This window comes from Amblyomma mixtum, chromosome 5, assembly GCF_055824585.1.
Source record: "Amblyomma mixtum isolate Tamu chromosome 5, ASM5582458v1, whole genome shotgun sequence".
In the NCBI taxonomy this organism is placed as follows: domain Eukaryota; kingdom Metazoa; phylum Arthropoda; class Arachnida; order Ixodida; family Ixodidae; genus Amblyomma; species Amblyomma mixtum.
Window position 1 is genome coordinate 180,096,845 of NC_143016.1, and position 21,255 is coordinate 180,118,099.

Here is a 21,255-nt window from a genome sequence, read left to right on the forward strand (position 1 = left end):
ATAGAAGAGAAAGAATGTGAACAAAATGCCAATACCTCTGCATTAAAATATCGAGGCTTGCTCGCTGACACCTTAAATATCTTCCCTGCTGCGCGTTCTGTTGTTAGAGTAGACGCACCCTTTAATTGCACCTTTAAACTTTTAAGAAAGTGTATTTAAAATCCTCCCCAAGGGAAAGCTGAAGCATCCTGAACCACGGCGGTTTTCTGAAAGGTGCCTGGTTGTTAGAAGTACCTGCAGTTTGCAATGGATTTGTGGCCCTGGTATTTGCTTTATTTGATCACTGTGGTCATGCCTACATGCCCTGGAGAGGTGAAAGAGGTAGGCGCCATGCTTTCATTCAAGCGCTTGAAATTGTGACCATTTGTAGCGTATTTTACTTCTTTTTTATTTAATATTTTGCTATTTATTTATTTATGTATTTATTTATTATATCTCGACTGTCCCTCGCTGGTAAATTGTATGAGCCGTCGGCGTAAGATGGCAAGAATGTTAGGAGCTTGCTTGATGGGCTTCGACTGCCAACTTGAAATGTGACGGTATGTTCTGGAAAGTGATTCCAGTCGCTGGCAATGGGGACAAAATTGAATCTTGTATTTGAGAGTGCGTGCACGTGGGAGAGAGAATAATCAATAAACGAGAGGTGTGCCTGGTTATTAGCCTAGCATGCTACTCCAGGTGAGGGTGAAGAAAGGGAAAAGGGAAAAAAGAAACGGTGAAAGGTGACATCCAGCACACTCAACACTCGCACATTCACAAACAAACATGATTATCAAAGGATGTCCATCAAACCCGTGTCCCTAAGAAAAACTGAGAATGCTTTTGCCCCTCGCGGAGCCGAAATCACAGCATTCCAGGGTCCATGGATATGCTCCGGGTGCAGAGGGCCGTTCTGGCGATGTCCTAAAGCACTTAGCAGTACCTTGCCATGGGGATTAAATTTTGGCAGTGGCAGATTATGTTGAAGATCCTCGCTCTTACCACATGTCGGGCGCGGAGATATATTTGTTGCACTAATCTTCTGAAGATACAATTTAGTGGAGATAACGTCCAGGCGAATTCGGTGCCATAAGCCATAAGTGGAGCCATAAGCGGAGTCGATATGAAGAACAGATTTATATTGACCCTGGCGATCACGCCTTGAAGAGCGTTGCATCTGCCAGGATTTAGTAGCGAGAAATCTCGAGCCATCACTACGAGAAATGGGTATGGGTAGGAACAAGGTGTCGCCATGCGCCGACCTCGCTGCACCGTCAGCGCGATCGTTGCCTGCGAGGCCGAAGTGAGCGGGTAACCACTGCAGCACAACATGGTGACGTAGCCCACAGGCCTTGCTGTGTAATTTGTTCAAGTTGTCGACGAACAGCTCCTGAATGCTTTGTGACGACTTTATCGGTTGTAGTGCAGCGCGAGTCACTGAAGATAACCCACGCTGTTGGCGGTTGTTGTAGAATGTCAATAAATGCTGCTCGCAGAGCAGCCAGCTCGCTAGCAGTAGTCGAGGTGCGGTGGCTGAGTGTCGCTGAAATTGTGGTGCGCGTTGACGGAATCCAGACGTCAATCGTCGATGACATGGATGTGAAAGAGCTGTCATTGTAGATAGAAATACTTCCAAGTATTTCTACAAACGCTACGCCTATTTTCACCGCCAGTAGGAACCGCCTGCCACGAACCACCGCTTTCTTTGTAAACACGGTGTTCGTTTATAGGCGTAGAAGAGCGACCGCAGCGGTTTTAGCAACTGAGCACGAAGCCCAGATGAAGATCATTAAAGAAGAATGAGTTTTTTCAGCCGGAAATTTTATTCTAAACCACTAACTGCAAGATTAGTTGGCATTTATTATCTCTACCACGGCCGCTTGATGCAAAGCGCAAAGCGAGGTGCGGCCAGCCATGTCGCGCCGCCGACAATGGGTGAGCATGTCCTGGCGGAGTTTACAGTCGCAGCCGCTGTTTTCGATGGGGGCGCCACTGTTCGGGGACAGGTCGCCCGGTTTCCCGGGAGTGGACTCCCGAAGCGCGCCTTGCTTCGTCGTGTTTGAGCGCGTTTGCCTCGTGTAAAACCGCGTTCGCCTTCCATATTCAATGCAAAATAAAAACCACTCCTACTACGACTCAGGTTCCTCATGTCTGCAGTGCTTTCTTTGGATTTTCTGCTGTCCGCGTGAGTGAGCACGTTTGCCTCGCGTCTGCGGTGCTGGATTAGGACTTTTCGTGTGTGCGTGAATTAATGTTTGCCTCGTGTCTGCCGTGCACGCTTAGGGCTTTTCGTGCATGCGTGTGTGGAGGTCAGTGACATGTATGGGGCACGATGCCGCGCATCTGCTGTGTGCCACTGTCCGTCACAAACTCCAGAAAACAGCCAACTGTGAGAAATCACGAGTTTCCCTCCGAACTACAGCGTCGAGAAGCGTGGCTGAAAATATCGCTCGCCAAGGACTGTCAGGGAAAGGAAGCAAGTGGGTGCCAAGCGACAGGTCTCTGGTATGTTCTTTGCATTTTACACAGAATGACTACAAAAATTAAGATCAAGGTAAGTTCTTCGTCTGTGAATGGTTCCTTCCTTTCTTGTGTGAACATGCAATAAAAGTGTCAAGTACTTTGTAGTTTTCTCGGCTGCAGGTCGGCTTATGAAGTTCCATAACTTCAGCTATAACGATCGTTTTTTTCTTTTTTATAAATTGCAATAACTTGTGCCTATAAGAGCCAAAATTCGACGTGACACGAAGCGGAAATTTACTGCGTGTGATCAGCTGCGCGTGTCCGTCTTCTTCACCGTCTACATGGGGTAGCCAGAAGTGAATAAAAATCAGGGAGCACTTTGACAATCTAAAGTGCGAAGAGGCGAAAGTCTTTAACCGCCTCTGTCGCTGCCCTCCGCTTGGCGACTGTTAAAGATCGTTTGGCGACTCTTGGCGACGGCATCGCGAGCGCGTTTCGTAGCGGGCGACATTGGAGCACGCGCGGGCTGCATCCTTCCTCGATCAACGTTCAGAGAGCACCTGAGAGAGCTCTGGGTGAGCGACCATTGTGCAAACTTTTGACGTCAGTGCACATCCGCCGTTGTTAAACCACCTGAGGATTGCGCATGGGGCACTGCGTTTGGTGGGTATCATTAACTAATCATTATTACTGTTCGTACATCTACAACTACACAATTAACTATCATTACTGACTTTTCAAGTAACCATTATTGACAGCTGCCCCGGACGCATGGACGGACGGACACGCTGGCGAGTCATGAGCCACAAAAGGCTTTCGCCTTAAAAATAGAATGAAAGCTTCAGACGCATTAACGCTACATCCTGAGGTAGACCCGCTGGCCCGGTCGTGCATAGCATAGGCGGCCGTTGTGGACAGCGTTCAGGCATACACTAGAAGGGGGATTCCCACCTGCTGCGGTGATTTGGGGCGTAATCAACGCTTTCAATGACGACTGAAAAATGCAGTCTTTAATGTGGCACTAGGAAGCGCACTGTTTACGCCCTTAAACAGTGAGCAACGGGCGTACCGACGCAGTTGTCGCGGCGTTTCCCTGCGAGCAGTTGTCCCCGAGCAGTGGCGCCGCGGCGGGCGAACGGAGAACTAGGCCCAAGACGCCGTTTCTGTGCGACGTGGCGGGCAGCACCTCGCTTTGCGCTTTGTATCTAGCGGCCGTGTCTCTACAGTGACCACTTGGTGTTTCCAAGTTTGGACCTGGCCCTTCTAATCCACTGCTCTAGTGGTAGCAGCAATTTTTTTTAGGAGACGAAATTTAAAAAAAAAAGCGAGCTGGGAGATGTACTTCAGGGTGTACTTCCGCCACTAAATATTTTGTTGTTGAAATTAAAAATGTCGATCGTGAATACGTGTTTGATCTCTCATGGGAAGACCCATTTGGTAAAATAATGCTTGCGTTGCAACGCTAATTTTCATCGGGAATCTACGAAAGAGCATCCCTCGTGATATTTTAATTCGGGACGGACAACCCAACAAAAATACCTTTCTCTATATATTTTTATTAACCTCGAAATGGCTGCATGATATGTTATCATTGTGGAGGACTACTTAGATAACTTCAAAATAACTGAAGAAACACCAACATGACGTCACTCGATTGGAATGGAAATGTCTGGTAGCCGCTCGTACAACATCCAAAATCGTATTAAAGTATGTTCCACTGAACGTCTGTTACTGAAACTTGCTCCAAGGCATCTCCTTACGCCCACAAACCAGATCACATCGTGGTTGTGATAGAAAATTTGTCTGTATTGTCTCCTTTCGTTCGGCACCCAAGTGCAACGTTCCAAGTTTGCAGGCTGCATCCATTATCGTCCCATAATATCAGCGAAATGCCATGTCGCTGCTAATGGTTTTAATGTCGATGAGGCAGCGGCTACTGCGCATGCGCGTTCCCACAGCTGCTAATCAGCGTGGCGGCACCGAGTCATGACACCGGAGGTGAGCGAGAGCCGATCTCTCCGCGAGCCGCTAAGTTATTTAGGGCACTGCTTCACTAGCAGTCCTGAAAAAGCCGATATTTGTGTGAAGCCTCAAAAATACCTGCAGAAATTAAATTAGTAATGCCGCGACTGGGTTTCGAACCCGCAGCGAAGCGCACAGAGCAGCATCCGGTGCCACTGCAGGAAAGGAATATGCTATCGCAGCAACCGATCCCGGGTTAAACAGCCTCGCACGTGCGCTGCCCATCGAAAAGAAGAAAAAGGAAACACGCATAACTGGCTTGCTGCTTTACTGGACACCTCAATCGTGCGCTTTGTGCTACCTGGCGGTAGTGGCGGAGAGATGCGCGTTGCTTGCGTATGCGTTGAAAACTTTTTGACAGAAACGGTGCAGAATGTATGCATGCAGCATGTAGAAGAATGTGAGCTAACGTGTGTTGCAGTTAGAGCAATCGCCACTTTTTCAGCTGCCAGTTGGTCCTGGCTAGCGACTAATAGGCCGTCCATTGTTCTATTTTGGTGCACTAGCGCGGCGGCCGTCATTCCCTGCTCGGGGCCCGAAGCATCAACATAGAACAAGCCCTCGCGCCCGCCGTAGTGCCTTTTCATAGCTTCGGTTCGTGCTTGTCGTCTTGACTGGTGAGAATCGGCGTGCATGTTTCTGGGTATTGGAACTGCTTTGAATTGTCCTCTCCATAAGGCTGGGATGTCGTTTTTGGTGTCTAGCTGTCGTATGCAATCGATGTTTAAGTCACTGAGGACTTGTGTGCCAGTCTGACTAGTGGAGAGCCATACCACCTGCGCCGTGAGGTGTGCCTCTATCAGCTCGTCTTTTGTGTTGTGCACGCCCAGTCGTAAGAGCCGGTCCCTCAATATCGCATGAAGAGGCCCAGGACCGTTTTTAGGTTGTTCAGATTATGACGTTGAGGTTTTTGATGCCATGCTTCTTGAGGTGGGGGTAAGGTGCTGCGTAGACGAAGCGGCTGCACCAGTCACAGAGTATCTTCTCGCATCCCTGATTTCCGCGTCGTTATCCTGGCGATCATCGTGGCCACTTGCTCGCTCAAGAGCCAGTTTCTGGAGGGCAAGAAGGTTGTTGCCGTTTTTATTTATGCAAAGACGCTGTATGCGATGGTCAAGAGCACCAGGCGAGATAACCATAACTGAGGCCTGCGTCTTTGCCTATCTCTCCGAGTAAACTTTTCTACCTTTTTTCCTTTTTCGTGAATCATGGTGCACGTGTCAGTTTTAGAGATTACTGAAAACGGATGAAATATTAGGTAAATACCTTATTATTACATTATTACCACATGGAGAATACTTATCCTATTTTTTCTCAGATCTTAAGTTTTTAGAACTGCTTAGTTGCATTGTGTTCGCGATGTATGATAATGATGCCCTGCATTATCGTTCTTGCTTGTCATACTGTGCCATTTTCGCTCTGATTTAGTTGCTAAATATACCTTACATATTTCGTGTCTATTGCGCATTGAGGATACTTGGCTTGTGCAGTTTGACCCTATGATTTCTTATTTTTATTAGTGCTGTATGTTGTTTGTTGCCATGTAAAGGGCTCCGCGCCTAGTCAAGCTACTCTGGAAGTAGTTTTTGCCCAGGGGCCTCATTGTCTTTTAGAGGAATAAAGAATGTGCGGGAAAAAAAAAATCGGGCACACTTTATCTTGCCGCAGCAGTGTAGCCGCATGTTTGACTGGCCACCGTTATTGGATAGGATGCAAAAATAGAGCGTTTTTTGATGCGGTCCTGTTTAACACTCGAAAACTCAGCTTACTAAATAGATACAGGATGGGAAGCAGCTATTCGCGCTATTGCTTGTGATGCCGTAAATATTGTCACGACCAGAGGAGTCATGAAGGTAGGCGTCGGGAAGAACCCAAGGCTGGGAGCTTTCTTTTAATTGTAGAGCCAGGTTCCAAGACAGAAAACAGAACAAGCGCGCCTCGAGAGCCCACCGCCGCTTCGTCGTCGTTTTCGACTCAGCGCGGAGGCCACGCGGCGCGTTAGGCGCATGGAAATATCATGCATCTTGGCTTTTTTCCGCGGGCCCCGATGACGAATAATCCTAATGTCAAAATGTCCATAGGTGGGAGATAGATTTCCTCCTGCGCCTCGCAAACACTTTGCGCACAAAAAATATCAAATGTCTGTGTTGTCATTTTCCTAATGCGTTTTAAAAGCTAGACGTAGCCTCGATACGTGCTTCTGAAGAGATCGAATGTGTGGAAGTTCTAGGAAACCGTTTTGAATTAGAGGGGAAAAACACCGCACTACAGGGAATAATTTTCAGAGAAGACTTCTCCCGATGAACCATTATGTTTTGGAATGCTAGGCTTTTTTGCTTATAATGTTTCTGAGTAGTTTATCCGCCGACAAAAGATACCGCGACTGTCGAGCGCTCGATGTTTTAGATGAGTATTGTCTGAAATTTACGAATTGGAAAAACAGCGCAATCAAAGACGAGACACAAGAGAAGGACAAAGCTGTTTTTCCAATTCGTAAAACATGTACCAACCAGCCCGTATTTGCCCTCTTCTGGAATTGCCTGAAATGTTGCTCTGACGGAGCTTTCTCTTCACTCTGCATTCTGCTGTCTTAAAAGCGCATATTGTCTACTTAAACAGTTTCTCATTATGCTTCACGCTATTTATCTTGAAGACATTTCTTAACGTATCCTCGCGATAGAAGAGAAAGAATGTGAACAAAATACCAACACCTCTGCATTAAAATATGGAGGTCTGCTCGCTGACACCTTAAACATCTTCCCTGCTGTGTGTTCTGTTGTTAGAGTAGAAGCACCCTTTAATCGCACCTTTACACTTTTAAGAAACTGTATTTAAAAACCCCGTCAAGGGAAAGCTGGAGCGTTCTGCGGAAAGGCCTGGCAGGAACCACGGCGGTTTTCTGAAAGGTGCCTGTTTGTTAGAAGTACTTGGAGCTTGCAATGGATTTGTGGCCCTGGTATTTGCTATATTTGATCAATGTGGTCATGCCTACGTGCCCTGGAGAGGCAAAAGAGGTTGGCGCCATGCTTTTATTCCAGAGCTTGAATTTGTGACCAGTTGTACGTAATTTATTTATTTGTAATTTTCTTATTCATTTATTTATTCATGTATTTATTTGTTATATATCGACTGCCCCTGGCTGAGACATTATATAGGGGGTGGGCGTAACATTGCAAAAATGTTAGGGGAGAAGGCTTGCTTGATGGGCTTCGATTTGCTGACTTGAAACGTGACGGGCCACTTATGGTGGCGGGAAGTTCTGGAAGGTAATTCCTGTCACTGGCAAGGCGGACAAAAATGATTCTTATATGTGACAGTGCATGCGCCGGGGAGAGAGAGAAACTTTTATAAATAAATGACAGGTCTGCCTGGTTATTAGCCTTGCATGCTACTCTAGGTGAGGGGGAAAGAATAGGGTGAAAAAAAGGAAAAGGAAAAAAGAAATGGTGAAAGGAGATATCCCGCACACTCAAAACTCGCGCACTCACAAACACATTATTGTCAAAGGGCGTCCAACAAACCAGTGTCTTTAAGAAAAACTAAGAATGCTTTTGTCCTCGCGCAGCCGAAACCGCATTCCTCCAGGGTCCAAGGACATGTTCCAGGTGCATGGGGTCGTCCTGGCGGTGTCCTAAAGCACTTAACATTGCCTTGCAATGGGGATTAAAAATTTCGCAGTGCAGATCATGTTGAAGATCCTTGCACTCACCCCGCAGGGGCGTCTGATTCATGCAGACGATGGTGAGTTGCGACACCACGGGTACCTGAGCATCCGCAGGGACATCCCCGCAGGGGGATGATGGTGAGGAGTGCGCCACCACGGACCCGAGCACCCGCGCTTAGCCGTGCGTGGCATCGCCGTGTCCGGGGTAAAGGGGATCCTGGTGGTTGAGCCAATGCCGAGCGTTTAGACCCTTAAGGCCCCTCGGCAGAGGCAACACACCACTTTGGCCCGAGCTTCCTGTAGACGGCACCTCCGGCCTGACCCGACCGGCGGAAATCGGCAGTCGCCTTTCCCTATCCTCCCCTCTATCTTTCACTTTCCTATCTCTTTCTTACAACTCTCCTGTCTTCTGTTCACTTCTTAGTTTTTCCTCTTTTTCCTGACGCCTAGGGTTAACCTTGTGTGGCCAACTACCCTGAGTTGCGTCATATTTGGTTATAGTTGAGGTGTACAGCTGGCGTGGGCAGGACTTGCTTTCAAGTTCCTGTCCCGTCTCCTTGTTGGGCTCCATGGTGGGTGGCTGGCATCATGACTGAAAAACTTGAATTTTTTATGGCTCCCCCGCTTTCCAAACCTGATGGCTCTCTCAAGAGAGGGCGGAACGAAGAAGATGTTTTTTTCCAAAAAAGAAAAGTGAGTTTTCCTAAATACCATGTCATCCATAGTGAAGTAGAAGATAAGCAAGCAAGAATCCTGTCCCCGTTCTTAGTACCAAAGTGTTTGACAGAAGCCTTGGGCAATGGCTACAAGGTATCAAAAATGGCCAGCGGTGACTTACTGCTCGAACTTCGAGACAACATCCAGCACTGAAAACTCGTAAACATTGTGTCTGTTGGAGATATTCCTGTATCCGTGACTTCTCACCGATCTTTGAACACCGTCCGGGGCGTGATATCCGAAAATGATTTTGTCCACATCACAGAAAAAGAGATGCTCGAAGGTCTGAGTGACCAAGACGTCATAGACGTTCGCCGAATCAAGATCCGGAAGGATAATAAAGAAGTAGACACAAAGCACATGATCCTCACGTTCAACACCAGCACACTCCCCGACACAATCAAAGTAGGATATCTGAAAGTTAACGTAAGACCATACATTCCCAACCCTCGCCGATGTTTCAACTGTCAAAGGTTCGGCCACGGCTCACAAAGTTGCCGCGGCCGGAAAACATGCGCGAAATGCGCCTCGAAGGATCATTCTGATCAATGTGACGCAGCCCCGCACTGCGCAAACTGTGAAGGAGACCATGCAGCATACTCCAGGGTGTGTCCGTCCTGGGAAAAAGAAAAGGAGATCACCACCATAAATACAAAGGAAAACATTCCATTTCGAGAAGCGAGAAGGCGTTTTTCACTCACGAACTCATTCTCCTTCACTGAAAAATAAAACTTCGCCGATGTGGTGCGTGGGCGCGGCGCACCACACCAGGCTTCGTCACCCGTCGAGGTCACACGCAGTGAGCCTGTGGCGGGGCCATCCGCGCCCAAAGGTGGAGCAGCTAACGCTACTCCGCCAACTCCAAGTCAGGCTGCCAAGACAGCCGGGTCGGCGGGCCTCAACACCTCTTCCCACAGGTCGAGGTCAAACTCGAAAGTGAACGTGCCTTCTGCACGTTAGTCCAGCGCCTCCGCAGAGGTGATGGACACGACCCCGGGCAGCCCCGCGCCGTCCACATCGGAGGGTCGGCGGAGCTCACTGGATCGGTCAAAAAAAGATAGGCCCCGAGTCACGGGACCATAAACCACTTGATCTAGTTTTTCACTCGATACAAACACAAAAATAAGATGGCTTTCATAATACAATGAAATTGTAGAGGACTTTTAAACAATTACAGCGACATAAAAGACATACTAGGAGCACACGCTCCTGTCGCCTTATGTCTACAAGAAACAAATTTAGGTCGCCAAAAAGTAACTTTCTTAAGAATTACACTGTTTTTCGCCGCGATCGGGAACAGGCGAGCCGGCTGTCGGGAGTCGTAGCCATCATAGTGAAAAACGGTGTTCCGGCTCGAGAGCTTAAACTAAAGACAAGACTCGAAGCTGCCGCAGCCACTCTGGTTGCCCATAAAACCATCACAGTGTGCTCACTATATATTGATCCGCACTTTAACTTAACACTACCTGACGTAGAGGCTATTTTAGACCAGCTGCCAGAGCCATACCTGGTAGTTCGAGACTAATGCGCATTCATGTTTTTGGGGAAGCGAGAAAACTGACGCTAGAGGCCATCTCATAGACGATTTTATACTGTGCAAAAACGTATGTGTACTGAACTCGAATAGACCCACATATTGCTCCGCAACCTCGGGGCAAATGAGTGTTTTAGATTTGTCTTTTATTTCACCGTCTTTTTTAACGATTTTAACTGGAGTGTTTTAGAGAATCCATATGGAAGTGATCACCTCCCTGTAGTAATAAGTCTCTCATCCTTGCCAACAGTCATTCCCACAAAACCACGGTGTTGGAAGCTACAATTAACTGACTGGCAACTTTTTAGAGCAGAAGCTACATTAGAGAAAATAGTTTTAGAAAATGTTGACATCAATGAGATAAATTAAAAATTCACGAATTGTATCTTAGCTGCCGCACATTTAGCTATTCCTCAATCCTCTGGAATAGTAAAACAAAATCACAAATACTGGCACACAAAAGAATGTAAAGATGCAAAAAAGATACAAAACAAAGCCTGGGGCATTGTTCGAAGATATCCAACACATGAGAATTTCATAAACTTCAAAAAGGCAAGAGCAAAAGCACGATACATCAGACGCAATGTAGAAAGGGCATCATGGCAACAGTACATATCGTCGATAAACAGCTCAATATCATCAAAGAAAATGTGGGAGCAGGTGCGGAAATTCACAGGAAATGTTACTCCTTTCACATTTCCAATGCTAACAACACCTGGTACTCAAACAACATTAGAAGAGCAGGCCAAGATATTGCGTGAGCATTTTTCTACAGTTTCAAGCTCATCCAACTACACACACTCCTTTCAAAAGCACAAAACAATAGTAGAAAAACAAAAACTTCCCTTCAGAACATGCATACATGAAAACTACAATCAGCTTATTACAATGCAAGAACTAAACACAGTACTAACATCCGGTAAAAAGACAGCTCCAGGCCCAGACAATATACATTATGCCATGCTCGCTCACCTCTCCGAGACTGCTATAGAGGCTGTACTAAAATGTTTCAATAAAATATGGATGAGTGGAGAAATACCCCAAGCATGGAAAGAAGCAATCATAGTACCCTTCCTAAAGCCTAGCAAACCACCAACTATTCCCACCAGTTACAGGCCAATAGCACTCACTAGCTGTATAGCAAAATCATTCAAAAGCATTCTGAATATCAGACTAACCTTCATATCTCAGTCCCGGCAACATTTAGATATAGGCCAATGCGGGTTTAGAAAGACATGTTCCACATCCGACCACCTTGTCCGCCTAGAAAACATCATCCGGGAAGCGTTCATCCACAACCAACACTGTATCGGGGTCTTCTTCGACCTGGAGAAGGCTTACGATACCACGTGGAGGTTCGGTATCCTCCGTGACCTAGGTATCCGCGGCAGGATGCTGAGTTGTTTGAGTGACTTCCTAACCAACCGCACGTTCAGAGTCCGCTTAGGCGCTACCTTCTCCAACACTTTTATCCAAGAAACTGGTGTAGCCCAGGGGTGCATCCTCAGTACGACCTTATTCATCATCAAAATGAACTCCATAGGAAAAGTAATCCCAAAATCCATGATGTACTCAGTTTACGTAGATGACCTCCAAATAGCATGCACGTCTTCCAGCATACCTACTTGCGAGCGAAAGATACAAATAACAATAAATAAACTGGCTACCTGGGCAGATAAAAACGGATTTAGATTTTCTCCTTAGAAAACAGTAGCGGTTCGGTTCTCTTTGAGACGAGGCATACAGGCCGACCCCACACTATATCTACACCAAACCCCATTACCTGTCAAACAAGAACATACATTTCTAGGGGTAACTTTCGATAAAAAGCGCACTTTCTTGCCACATATAAACAGCTTAAAGAAAAAAGCTTCCCAGGCCCTCAATGTACTGAAACTACTGTCAAGTCTGATAGGGCATGCCTGTTACAGATATATCGTTCTCTGGTTCGCTCTAAGTTAGACTATGCGCCCTAAGTATATGACTCAGCAAGACCGTCCTACATAAAACGACTGGATCCTATCCACAATCTTGGTTTAAGGTTGTGTGCCGGTGCTTACAGAACTTCCCCAATAGCAAGTCTGTATGTGGAAACTAATGAACCTTCCTTAGAAGGTCGAAGAACTGCACTAACTTGTACATACATCCTCAAAATCCTTTCTCAGCCCAAACATATCTCTGTTACCCAATTGTCACGAACTGCCCATCCCGAATACTCTTCAACAACAAGCCTCACGCGATTAAGGCGTTGCTCTTGCGCTTCGAAGAAAAATGCCAAGCTCTGAACATACTAAATGAAATTAAAAATATTGCCCCAAGACACGAAGCACTACCACCGTGGTACGCTCTCCCCACAGTGTGTGACGTCACACTAACACGCCTCGGGAAAACCTGTACACCACATGACCATATAATACAAGAATATCTAGCACTACAAGAAAAATACAGAAATTATACTGCATTTTATACTGATATATCAAAAACTCGTGCTCATGTAGGAAGCGCAGTAATACAAGGAGAAAATAAAAATGCAGTACGACTGTCCTCATGTGCTACAGTTTTCACCGCTGAGTGTTATGCCATTTGTGTTGCGGTACAAAAAATAACAAATGAAAACATCAAAAACAGCATCATTTATACCGATTCACTGAGCGTCCTTACAGCACTAAAATGCCATGGAGGCACTGATAGGAAGCATTATACACAACATAGTAAAGGTCACAACACAAAAACATGTTATAAAATTCTGCTGGGTTCCCAGTCACGTTGGCGTTAGGGATAATCAGAGAGCCGACATGTGTGCTGCACAAGCCAGAACCATGGAAATAAAACAGTGAATTTGCCTCCTAGGGATTACATGAAGTTAGTACGTAGCAAACTAAGAGCCAAATGGCAAGCCTCTTGGGAAATTGAAGGAAACAACAAGCTGCATACTGTAAAGCCCATTTTAAAAGAATGGAAATCAACCCGCCATAAAGAGCGTTTTATCGATGTAATTTTATGTCTATTAAGCATAGGTCACACACACATCACCCATAACTGCTTATTAACAAAAAAGACAAACCTTTGTGTGAAATGTGTGGTGCGGAGCTCATAGTTAATCACATCTTAATTTCTTGTTCCCATCTCGAAGAACTTAGGAAAAAGTTTTTTACTGCAGTTTACAATGAACACATTCCATTTCAGCCCGCATTGCTTTTAGGCGAGCGAACACTTGTCGAGTTTTCACTTGTTTATAAGTTTCTAAAGAAAGCCAAAGTTTTAAATCTAATATAATGTAACATCTATACACTTAATGTAACATCATCTAACCTTGTGTTTGGCGCATGATAGCCACAGTTGCTTATGCGCCATAAAACTCCCTATAACTAACCAACTTGCACTCATCATATGTTGGGCACACAGATGCACTTGATGCGCTAATGTTATGAAGATAGAATTTAGTGAAGATAACGTCCAGGCGAACTGGGTGCACGCAATTACGACCACGTCTATTTAAGTTGCTTGGAATGTGGAAGTCATATAGGGGTCGATACGAAGAAGAGGTCTATACTGACTCCGCGGATGACGCCACAAATAGCGCTCCGTATGTCACTATTTAGAAGCCAGAAGTCTCATGCCATCACTACGGCATAGGGTATGAGTAGGAACGAGGAGGTGTCACCATGCGCCGACCTCGCTGCACCGTCAGCATGATCGCTGTCTCTGAGGCCGCAGTGAGCAGGTGACCGCTGCAGCACAACACGGTAACGTAGATCACGGGCCTCGGCGTGTAATTTGTTGAAGTCGTCGACGTTCTGCTCTTGAAGGCTTTATGACGACTTTATCGGTTGTTGTGCAGCGCGAGAGTCACTCCCACACTGTTGGCGGTTGTTGTAGAAGGTTAATAAATGCTGCTCGCAGAGCAGGCAGCTCGGTAGTAGTAGTAGTCGTAGTGCGGTGACTTAGTGTCGCTGAAGTCGTTACTGCTTTGACGGAAACCAGACGTCATTCGCTGATGAGATGGATGTGAAAGAGCCATCAGTGTAGATATGGCGGTGCGCACTGTAGCAACCATAACTGCGCTCAAGAGCAAAGAATTTAAGTGCAGAATCTAGGGTGTTTGTTTTTCTTTTAATGCCAGGCACTGTGGTCTTCATTTGCATTGGTGCGTACCTCCAAGGTGGGGACAAGGTTGTGACAGGGCGCTGGTTCTGTGGTGAGGAGTATGCGCGTGCACGTGCGTATGTGTGCGCGGGGGGTACAGACCGTTGCAGGGTGTATTGCGTGAACCGCGGTAGTGTGGCTTGAAAATATTGTTTTCAGGAGGTAATGGATGATAAAATCTGTGAAAGAGGAAGAGTCGAGCTATCTCACAACGGGATGCGAGGAGGGGTAGGCCGAGCTGAGCATTTAAAGAATTGTCAGAGAGAGTAAATATAGTGACGCTGGTCTGAATTGAATCGAGGGTTGTGATGAGGTCAGAAATAGAGCTATCATATTGTGGTCTAGGCCGCATTAGAGTCTTGTACGCAAGCAAGACGGAGCAAGCGATAGATTGTGGTGGAGACAGCCTAAAACATGCTTAGTTGAATTGGCGACGCAGTTTACATGACTTGTCCTAGTTAGATCATTAAATATATGAACGCCTAATTATTTGCAGGACTTAGTAAAAGCGATAGTCTTATCATTAACGAAATAAGTAGATGCCACAAAGTTACGGCGACAGTAGAATCACAACAGGGAAGTTTTACTTACAGTGAGCGCCATGAGCCAAATGTCACAACATTCTAGTACTCCCTTAAGGTCTTCTTATATGCTGCAAGCATCTACGTAATTTCTTATTGGGCGATATGACACAGTCATTGGCGTAGAGGCAAATTTAAGAAGATATATTATTAGGCAGATCAGTAATATAAGTAAGGAAAAGAAGAAAACAAAGGAAAGATCCTTGCGGCACATCAGAAAGGGCCGGGGACATCGGAGATGACTGTGAGTTCGCATAAGCAAATTATTGGCAGTTAGCTAAGATTCCTCGAATCCATTCCAACACTTATTGATGAAGGTTGAGATTTGAAAGTTTAAGCAATAAACGCTTATGGGAAACCTTATCAGACGCTTTTTCATAGTGCAAAACAAGTTTGGAAAACGTGTTTCCCCTCTTCGTGTTCGGCGCGGCCGTTCATCATCACCGTGCGCGAAGACAGCACCGCGTGGGCGAGGAGTGCCGTTTCCCACGGGGGTAAGCGGAAGCAGCGACGGGAGCGCCACCTCGAAGGCTACATGGAGCTCCGCAGAGCCGTTGAGACTTTCTTCGGGATCCGGCCAGCGTCACGAGCGGTTGCATCCGCACGCTCTCGTCACCTTCCGCGGCAGGCGCAGGGAGATCTGTTGTGCCTTGCCGGTGGACTTCTGGTTCCAGGCAGAGAAGCTAGCGTAGCAAACGCGCGTTTCCTCACCTCCGCCAGCAAATGCCAGCAGTGTGCGTCGGTTTAAAGGCAAAGTTCGTCTTGGTTATCCCGTTTCGTCCCGGTGGTGTCAAAATCCTTTGCGGCAGCGTTGTGCTGGCTTCGCTGTGTCCATGTGTTACTGCGGAATTATCGCCTCCGATTTAAAGCACAGCTGCTGAGAAGTTTTTCTGGACATTTCATTTTTGTCATCTCGGTGGGTTACGCGCTACTCTTTTTGGTGACACTCTTTTCTGCTCGTCAATGCCGTCCACTTTTTTTTATTCCATACGGCAGACCTTGTTTAAGTCCAAGCAGGGTGGTAAAGAGAATATTAGAATAAACAATGCATCAGTCAACGGATACGGAGGGTGAATCAAGGTGATCCTGGGTAGCTTATATGTCAGTGCTTCTACCATTTCGGACGCTCAGTTGATGGGGGCTGTAGCGTGCCCTCAGATATTATGGAACGTGGCTTGATGCTTCACAACAGCCCGATTCCATGACATGAATTTTTGCCATTCCCAGTTGCCGTTAACATTCACTCGGGAGATGTCGAATGATTGCGCAGGAGCTCATAAAGTTGGTACCTGTCTTTCCATTGGCCTTCTGCGCCGTCGCGGACATACTTCAAGTTAGTATCAGAAGGGACCCTATCGTGTAGCCGCTAGTACACTTTACTGCGGACGTAAAACGCGTAGGCCGAATCGTGGGCGGCGTCATCGCTTATGATAGCCAAACTATTTTTTTGTCTTGTCACGGCAGAGGAGATAGAAGTTTTTCATTTTTTGCATGTCGTTTATGGACATGGACCCGACCTGTTTATGGACCCGACCTGTACATATGTGAATTTGTAAATCGAACACTTGTATATAGTTCTAGACCTCTCTCTCCCCTGTCTATTCTGGCCGTCCCTCACCTCTTTCATTTCATTTAATTTCGCCAGCCAGCCTGTTATAGCTTTATTTACGCTGCCCCAGATTAAGTACTTCCAGTGTGATAGTAGATGCCGGCGCTAGCAGAAGACTTTTCATTTCTTTTTTATTATTTTTAATAAAAACACTACTACTACTACATTGTTCCAGCATTGTGACTGCGCTTCTTCCGTACAGACAATCACTCAGTTTTAAGGATAGCCGAACTGCAGGACAGTGATACTCTTCTGCAAGGAGTCCTTTTCCTTGCTAATGGCTTTCCCCATAAGACGTATTATACATTTGTGATTTCCACATTATCCAAGACACCCGCAGAGGGGCTCCGGAAATGAAACTGGCTTCGATGCGTTTCTTATTAGTTCGCTCTTTTCCCCTTTTTACGCATTTGTTAGTGTCCTCAGAAAAATATTCTTAGGTGACGGCAAGCGATGAAGACAGGACTGCATGACCGATGGCGATGATATGGTTTAATGGCTGCGAGCCTAGCACGAGCGCTCCTGCCCATGCCACTGCCCGCTTCGTCGTCTTCTATTCCGTCACATGACTCAGGGCCACCGAGCGATCGTCCCGATCGAGCGAACTAGAAGAATAGCACAGAGGATGTCAAGCTGGACGCGATGATGGGCGCTGCAAAACGGTTGAACAGAGAAGAGAAGATGAAGGGCTTGCCGTCACAATGAAAGATGATGAGAGGATGAAGCCAGGTCCACGACGACTGAGGAGCCACCGGTCGCCGGAAGTCAACGCCGAGGCCCGTGGCCGCACTCAAAGGCAGGGGCTGGGGTACTTGTTTCTCATGTGTGGGTGGGTGGTCATTGGGATCTCTGGTCAGTGGCGGCGGTCTCGGTTCAGTGGGGTCGTAGGTCGTTGGGTCTTGTAGGTTCTCATGTGGCTTCTCACGGGGTTGGTGAGTGGGGTCACAAGGCAGTTGCGGCGGTCATTGTGTTGTCGTGTCTTCTGGTCGAGGCTTAGGGCGGGGCCGAGGAAAGCAACGGCGTCGGGAAATACCTGGCAGGATGGGGAAACGCCGGGAGGTGCGAAGCCGCGAGCACTCCACAGAAGACCTCGGTTGACAGCAGGCTCCTAGTCTCCGGGACCGGGATGACGAAGGTACCCAGAACCTTACACCAAATGTTACGTGACGGTAAGCGATGAAGACAAGACTGCATGACCGATGGCGATGATATGGTTTAATGGCTGCGAGCCTAGCACCAGCGCTCGTGCCCATGCTCCTCTAACTAAAACATGAAGTGCTTACTCCTGTCGAGTGCCCCCAGAACGACAAGATAGTTCTGGCCTGGGACCTTAAAGGAGCATTTGACAATGTTAAACACAGCGTCATTCTCGCCCACCTGAGCGAGACTGACTGCGGCACTAACACCGTCAATTATATTAAACACTTTCTCGCGGATCTGCAGGCCTTAGTCCGCATCCAGGACGAAGAGCATGGCCCGTACAGTATGGGCAGCAGGGGTACACCACAAGCCGCTGTACTAACCCCACTGCTCTTTAACTTAGCAATGCTTCACCTACCCTCTAAATTGGCCGATGTCGAAGGCATCCAGCATGCGCTGTATGCCGACGATGTCACTACTTGGGCCCCCCAAGGTAATGTGGGTCACATGGAGGAATGCCTGCAAGCAGCCACCGACATAGTAGACATCTATGCCGCGTACGGCGGCCTCCAGTGCTCCCCACGGAAATCAGAATTCATGCATATTCGGCCATCGCCGAAGTGTGCATTCCCCATTTCCCTCTCCCTCGCAAGTGGCCCCATCCGTAAGGCATCGGCGATCAGAGTTCTCGGACTCTTTATTAGTAGAACACGTCGCGCAGACACAACACTGGCCAAGCTACGTAAGGTTGGAGACCAGGTGGGCCGCATGGTCCGTCGGGTCTCCAACAAACGCGGAGGTCTACGAAGAAAACACGCGTTGCGACTCGCACATGCTTTCGTTACGAGTCGAATACTCTATTCGACCCCCTACCTTCACTTACGCAAGCAGGACGAAGATGTCTTGGAGGTTGCCCTCCGTAAGATCATCAAAAGGGCGCTCGACCTTCCAATCTCCACCTGCAACGCGAGGCTCCTCGCGCTGGGAGTGGTGAACACCTATCGGGAGCTGCAAGAAGCGCACCTCACCAACAAATACACGCGTCTTGCCCAGACCGTGTCCGGTCGTCGCCTTTTGGACCGACTACACATTCAACACAACCATCACGCTGAGGAAAGGGTACGAGTGCCCGAAATGTAGAGATGCGCCATCCATGTTCGACCCCTTCCTACGAAAATGTCCAAAGCAGACCACCACACTGGCCGGCGGCAGGAGCGGGCGGATGCCGTTCACCGCCATTATGGCAACAAACACGGTGTATTTTATACGGACCTGGCCGGCCCGCACCGCTCTAGGGGGGGATGGTACAGGGGCCGCGGTCATACACCAGCAAATACAGGTGGACGGGCTCACTTTCAAAGCTCCCAGCGCAACTCACGCTGAGGAAGTGGCCATCGCCCTGGCGGCCTCTCACCCTCAGGCGCAATATATCCTATCAGACTCGCAAGGAGCGTGTCGAAATTACCAGCTGGGATGGGTCTCCCTCACAGCTTATCGAATACTTCGCAACGCGGCGCGGGACCGAGATCCTAGCTCCGCTCGTTAGTCTGGACTCTGGGCCACCAAGGCCTACCAGGTAACGAGGCTGCAGACGCAGCCGCCGCGCACTCACTTCCCGGGCCCCTGGCGATGACCTTACCGATTCGAATCTGGGCAACGAACCCCTTTTAAAATTTAAAGATATAGTCAATCACTACCAAGACTCTCACCGCAAGCACCCGACCCCCCTCAAGGGTCTGGGAAAAGCAGGTGAGCGTCTTCTAATAAGACTTTTTCCAAATACATTGCTGTGCCCGGCAGTCATGAAGCACTTAGAGCCCTCCTCTTCTGGCCTCTGCTCATACTTTACGGAGGTGGCTGACACCTACCATATGGTGTGGGCATGCCAGAAAATTTCCCTCACCCCCCACCCCAACCCAACCCGAGAGGACTGGGAGGCGGTCCTGCACGGCTGCCACGACCTTCCGGCCCAACAGGCCATGGTCCGGCGTGCCCGAGTGGCGGTAGAGTCAAATGGGGTCCCGGAATAGGGACCCCACCTAGTATTGTGAGGGGCGTGGTGCACTAGGGGCCACCTCCCAAACTACCTCTCTATGTGTAACTTGTAATATATGCTTTTCACCACTACCACCACCCATGCCACTGCCCGCATCGTCGTCTTCTAGTCCTTCACAATATAATAACAACATATACCAGAGAGGGAGCCCGAACCAGCAGCGCTTTGCCGGGCTGAAACCCATTTTCTCCCACTGCATACAACATTTCCTCTTTATCTGCAGTACAAGCCTAGGTGCCCAAGGAATTTGAATGGCGGGCCGTGGTTTGCGCTCGCCATGTAAGCATTTTCAAGAGGAGGGCTGCAGACAGGCAAGAAGCAAAGGTCTTCAACGCTCTTCTTCTGCTCGCTAACTGTTTCGAGGGCACACACGGCCAGCCTAACGTTTACACAATAAACGCGAACACACGCATCCTGTGTGGTAACAGTAATTACCCATTTTGGCCTCAGAGCTCAGAATTTCGTTCAGCCAATGAGCGAGTCCGGGTTAGCTGTTTTAAACATTCGGTATGCGTCACGAATAGAGTACGTCATGATACGTTGTAAAATAAACTCATTTCCATTGACAACAACAACGCCAACACATCTTCCTCCAGCACGTCAGGCGGACCACCAAGCGAAAGCGAAAGACAATCTGAAATCAAATCTATGTTCAGGAAACGTTGACCTTCTATGTGAGTGATTTCGATTTAGATAGGGAGATCTCATTGTACCGCGGCGAATACTAGGCGAATATTTGGAATATAAGAGCGTTTAAAAAAGTCAAAGGTCTCCAAACACTACACAATAACTTACCCGAGTTATAATGGAATTAAAACATAATATCATTTAAAGAACTCCACCACTACTCCTATACGTGTTCGGTCGCTTTCGTTTGCCATTTTTGTTTTCTTTGTTGCGTTGTTCTTTCTTTTATGCTTACATAACACTTTTAAGTATTAAGTTTTTATCTGAAATTTTTTTGAAGCAAGAAATCACTTTTTTGTCTGTCGCTTCTGCTTGACTCGTTTTCATGTGAGTTGTTTCGTTATCCCTGCCTGCAGCAGAGACTATTTTTTTAAGTGTTCCTAGCTTCATTTGAACACACTCTTGTATATTATCATAGTGACAAATTTGTGAGAATAATACTATTAATGTGTTCATGTTATTTCTTTTGTTTTCGGTATTTTTTTTATTCGAGAAGTATGCCATGAGGCATTAGTTGGGAAAGGGAAGGGGTCTTGGAGATAGAAAGTTAAAAGAAGGGGTGGAGACCAGTTCCGCCGAGGTAGTCGCATAGGCTGCTATGGAACTGATTGTACGAGGTACCATTTCGTTGTTTCTTTGAGACTGCCAAGTGTATAC

General features: G+C 47.4%; 1 protein-coding gene across 1 annotated transcript in view; it reads left to right on the forward strand.

The window, feature by feature from the left end:
* Nucleotides 1-292: 292 nt before the first annotated feature.
* LOC149344952 (uncharacterized) overlaps nt 293-21,255 on the forward strand; it is a 70,197-nt gene continuing 49,234 nt past the window's right edge. The window contains exon 1 of the mRNA XM_089546419.1: nt 293-321. The gene's annotated coding sequence lies outside the window, so the exon portion shown is untranslated. The remainder of the gene's footprint in view (nt 322-21,255) is intronic.